The sequence below is a fragment of the Coenobita brevimanus genome, chromosome 47, assembly GCF_032717465.1.
Source record: "Coenobita brevimanus isolate Jiangsu-jjx chromosome 47, ASM3271746v2, whole genome shotgun sequence".
Taxonomy (NCBI): Eukaryota; Metazoa; Arthropoda; class Malacostraca; order Decapoda; family Coenobitidae; genus Coenobita; species Coenobita brevimanus.
In genome coordinates, this window is record NC_137000.1 from 17697954 (window position 1) to 17703559 (window position 5606).

At 43.5% G+C, this 5606-nt stretch overlaps 1 pseudogene; it reads left to right on the forward strand.

Annotated features, from left to right (window-relative positions):
* Positions 1-3584: 3584 nt before the first annotated feature.
* Positions 3585-4176, forward strand: LOC145399033 (uncharacterized; annotated as a pseudogene).
* Positions 4177-5606: the final 1430 nt, after the last annotated feature.

Below are 5606 nucleotides of genomic sequence, written 5' to 3' on the forward strand. Positions count from 1 at the left end.
TAGGTAGCACCAGGCGTCATCCTTAGTAGTGAAGGTTTGTATATAATTAATTCATATACGAGCCAGTTCAAACATAAGCTGATCTCTCTCTCTCTCTCTCTGTCTCTAATATTACTCCCTCACCGAAACAGGCTAGTTAGCATAGTGTAACCAAACAGCCTCGTAAGGACAAATAGGTCTGTATGTAATTGTGTGCATGCACGAAAATGACCTAATATATTTTACTAATGTCTCGATGTCCATGGGTTTTCTTTCAGTTTGACTGTGAGTTGTCTATTTTGTCTACCTGGCAGTTCAACAGGACTGCTAACCATCCTCCCAGTAATCCATCCTGTATTATCGCATCGGTGATCCGTGAACATAACGGATTCCTTAAATAAACAGACTGTTTCATAAATACCTATCATTACGTATGGGGGTGTTCCTGAGACATGAGAATACAATACAAATCATAATGCCTCGTACTGAGAACATGTGACAGACGTAATGAGGGGAATCCCTACGGGGAAAGGTGCACTGTTGCTTGTAAAAGTTATCTACAGTCCAGATCAAATTCAAAAACATGACATTCGTGAAGTGAACCCGAATCTGACACCCTACCGGTCTGGCACTGTATCCCAGAGCAAGATTAAACGAGATAATGTTAACTCGCCCGCATCCATTGGGCTGTGTTGATGTCACAGGACCCTCCCAGCTCTGTCAGTCCTCCGATTATGTATGAGTGCGTGTTCATCCAAACCGTTATTTGATTTTTTCCTCCTTTCAGATTATTCATGGTTTGTAAGTATGTATGTTCATTTAGTGGAATAAGGTATATACACTCATTTGCTATGTAAAGCATTATTTGTCTGTCTCTATCTATCTATTACCAGACCCCATCATCCCGTAAGGGGTGGCCATTTGACTCTGAGTCATTTGTTTTACGGAGAGGGGCACTAACCCTCCACCAACCCACTTGTTGACACATAGGGAGCACGTATGGTTTGGTTATATGGTTACCACCCAGCGTTGTAAATGGTTTCCTGGCTTACAGGTTTGTGGGGTAAGGTATATATTTGGTTAATTTTAGTCCATAGTATTAGGTGTTGGTTCATCCTAAAGAATAAGCACGTATAGTGTATATTTAACACAATCTGTGATCAAGCAAAAATGTTTATGAAAACACCACATTACTTGGGGGATAAAACCAAACGTGAATAGTGCTGAGTGCATAATAAAGTCGATATACTGTGGTGATTTAAATGACATACAAATAATACATATCAGCTGTGTTACTGTTGTTCCCGTGGGTAACTGTTGTTCCATTTGTAACTGTCATTCCTGTTTGTGTGTTGCTGTTGTTCCCTTGTGTTATTGTTGTTCCCGTGTGTAACTGTTGTTCCAGTGTGTAACTGTCATTCCTGTTTATGTTACTGTTGTTCCCGTGTTTACTCTTCCTGTTCGCGTGTTACTGTTGTTCCCATGTGTTACTGCTGTCGCATCTTGCAAAGATGAACCAACTTGCTTCATATTTCATCTGTATTTGGAAAAATTGTGGGAATAAATGGCTTATGCCTTTTCTGTAACTGGATTTATAGTCATACGGGGGAGTGGTCGCGTTTTTGAGGGAAAAAGAAATAACCTACATCTATTTTGAAGTGTCTAGAATCTCCCCTTTGGGGCTAAGATGCGAATGACTGTGTCTGAATGGATGAGTAAATGGGGAGTGTGTCGTCCTGTCTCGGCTACCTCCCTTTCCGTGGGGGAAGCAGCCTAGGTATATAGATAGATAGAGGATTTATAGCCAAAAACAGCAGTCTTTTACTCCCAAAACTCATTCAGAGTAGGGTTAGAACAAAATGTAACTGCTTCCAGTAGTAACCAAACTATGTGACGGAGATGCATTTTTCGCCTTAACCTGAGCAGTCCGTGTGGGCTGAAGGATCCTGTGATGCCATATGGGGGAGTGGTCGCGTTTGTGAGGGAAAGAGAATTAACTTACATCTATTTTGAGGTGTCTAGAATCACAACATCGTAAGCGCCACCACTGGTAAAATGGAGTTAGTGTTGCCAGGCTACTCCCCAAACCCTGCTCTGTCTTGTCATGATGGATTTACGATTATGTGATCCCAGCAATAGGGTCATTTTTTCTTATACAAAGTGTTGCTGTCAGACTTTCCCTGGATGGAGCGCTAGAATCACAAAAACGTAACACTAACTTCATTTCACTTGCGGCGGTGCTTACGATGATGTGATTCTAGACGCCTCTTATAATCTTGCCCCAGAGCTATGTTGCGCTAGTCCAATTTGGCTCAATTAGTTTAAGGGAAAATTGCCTGACAAGTAAGCTTCCAGACTGAAGTTCAATTTCCAGAAGCCACATTGCTGTATTTTTGAGCATGTTTGATTTGCTGTATTAGTGTCTCATGTAAGTGTTCCCCATAGAAGAATATTGCCTGCAGTGATATAGACATTATTTTAAGGGTTTTGACGACCCTTCGGACCCGAGCCAATCCCTGTCCTTTCTTCCGCTGTCCCTCTTTGCCTTCATTTTCCTCCGTGCTTGCTGTTCCTCCTTTCTGTTTCCATCTTCCTCGTACTACAAGGTCTTACTAGCCTAGCAAGGCCTTCTCAGTGGCCTATTCAGTCAATTATATACGTATTCACAGTCATAAAGCCTTAAGATCGGCATTATTAAATACAGCATTTCCAGGGGCAATGACAGTCATTAGCCGACGGATTATGGGTGAAGTGCTTGAAAGGGTACAGCAGGGAAGAAAGGTTGCTGGTTCCTTAAAAGCAGTGATAAGAAACAGGGAAGTGAGCATGGAAGTAAAAAAGTTACTACATGACAGTATTGTGATACCAACTCTAACGTACGGAAGTGAAGCTTGGACATTGTTGGAAGGACACAAGTCAAGAGTGAGAGCAGTGGAAATGAGTTATTTAAGAGGAGCCTGTGGAGTCACGTGGAGAGACAGGCTGACGAATGAGGATATAAAGGAGCGTTGTGGTGTGGATGTGGATGTGATAGGAAGCGTTGTGAGGAACACACTGAGGTGGTTTGGCCATGTGGAGAGGATGGAGGGTGAAAGATTGACGAAGAGAGTGTATGTGAGTGAGGTGGAGGGTGGAAGAGGGAGGGGGAGACCGAGGATGAGATGGAGGGATGGGGTGGAGAGGTATATGAGAGAGGGGGGTGTGAGTTGGGAGCAGGGCAGTGAAATGGCGGGGGACAGGGCGACTTGGAGGCGATTTGTTTGTGGCCACCCCAAACGGGATTGAGGCGTCTGGCAATAGATAGATAGATAGATTATGGGTTACCCACCAAAGGCCACATTTCGTGGGTATGTTACATATAGTAATGCTATAAGAGACTGGACATGTTTTTTAACACTCACCATGTTGCCTATATCACTGATAATGACTGTTAGACCAATAAGGCTGTAAAGTAACAGTTTCACAGCACTGCATTGTCTCGCTGTCATCCTTAATTCACCCGCCTTTTGATGGTTACTCCATACCCTATAATATGTTGATAATACATTAATGAATGTATACTAAAGGTCCCATGCACTAATGCCTTATCCTTTATTATCACAGTTATGGAGGTTCAGCCACAACATCATTTCAGGCCATCCCGGATGAGAGATAATCGGCATGAGTATAACAGTTCGCGCCAGGATAATTGGATATCACGAAGCAGGGAAGGGGATATAGGAGATTTCCCGCCTTCTTGGTATCTCCAGGGATACAGTTAGGCTTTAGATAAGGAGATATGAGGAGGAGGGTCACGTGCTCACCAGGCCCGGACCAGGAATACCACGAGTCACCACACCAGCGGCAGATCAACAGATCCAAAGGACCACAGAGCGAGCACAACTCTCAAGTGCCGTGCGCATAACGAGGGAAACAGGAGTTCATTGTCACCCGATTACCAGGAGGCAAATACGGGAGACTGGGAGACGATGTTTCATCCCAGCGCATATGGAAACATTAATAGAGGCAAACAGGAAAGCATGGAAATGTTTGCTGCGGTGTATGTGGATGTGGGATTCTATTTTTGGAGGTCCGTCATTTTCATCAATGAGAAATGTTTCACATCTGTCGCAGTAGTCGGTCGCCAGTGTTGGCGATTTCATAATGCAAGATATGATCGACGACACATGCATGAGACATCGACAAGCGGTCATGTGACAACCTCCATGCTTGGATGGATGTGGTGGGGAGGTGTTGGTGAACTGACGGACATTGAGGGACGTATGGATGCATAGCAGTATATAAATATTCTAGAGACATCCTTTCCACAACCAGTGCGAGAATATTCCATCCCAGACCCACAGCCAATCTATATGGTGCAAGACCGCATTCCAATCCATACAAATCAGGCAGTCAAGAGTTGGTTTGAGGCACACCCATAGATTATTCTATTGGACTGGCTCCCTAAAAGGGCCGATTGTAATCCAGTAGAAAATCTTTGGCCGCATATGATTGCTGAATGGGTTACTGAGGAGAAAAAGAGGGAGATGGTGAGGAGACACGCACATAATGTGTGGGAGGGAATGAGGAGGAGGCTGAACATATGTAGCAATCTGGTAGATTCCATGCCCACCAGATTACTTGAAGTTATAGCAGCGGATGGAGGTTGGACAGGATATTAACCTATGGGCACGAGGTAATTCAGTGGTAGCAGCTTTGTCTCGGGATCCTGTAGTCAGGAAATAAATCTCCGCCCACGACGGTGCCTTGTAGGGGGTGGTGGGGGAGGTAGTGCTTCATGCAACCTCGTTGGGGCCACATACACATTCATTCCTAACTCTCGGAAATTTGTTAAGGTATTTTACTGTGTGGTTTTACGTCACTTCACATAAACATGCTTACAATGTCTATGTATAAATATGGATAACTCTTAGGAATCTGTCCAGACACGTATGTTTACAATGTTAATGTATAACAAATGTTAAAATATTTGGGGGGTTTCATGTAACCAATAGTCATGCCTACAAAACAATCTTGTTGCTCTATGTGCATGTGTGTGTGAAATATCGGGTTATTGATCCACATTAGTTTGGAAAATCAAGAAATGAAAAGCAAGCACATAGCCGTATCGATATAGTAACACGGAAGAGTAGAAATATGGATGAACCATGGCTTTGATGGACACAGTGTGGTATGGAACGATGCTCACAATGACAAGTGGGCTAGCTATCACCGATGCTAGGTGGAGATACCACTTTAGGAAACATCATACCTACTACGGATGAAACTTGGCGTTACAGAAAACGCACACACACACACACACACACACACACACACACACACACACTGAAAACATTGTGTGGAATCACTGAGTGGTTTGGAAGTCTTTATTTCCATTCTTACTTTCGTAACTACAACCTACTGTAGTTTTTCTTCGTGTCCCTATTTAATGAAGATAATGCAGAGTATACAATGCCACATACAGTTCTTATACGTAATGACATCTATACAGCCAGACTGTGACTGCTTAGCATTATGATTAAACATATGGCACACTCAGAGTGAAGCTTCGAATGGTTCATAAGGACTGTGTGTGTTCGTGCGTGTGTTGCCTCCTGATAGTTTGAGTGGGCCGCCGTCCAGAACGG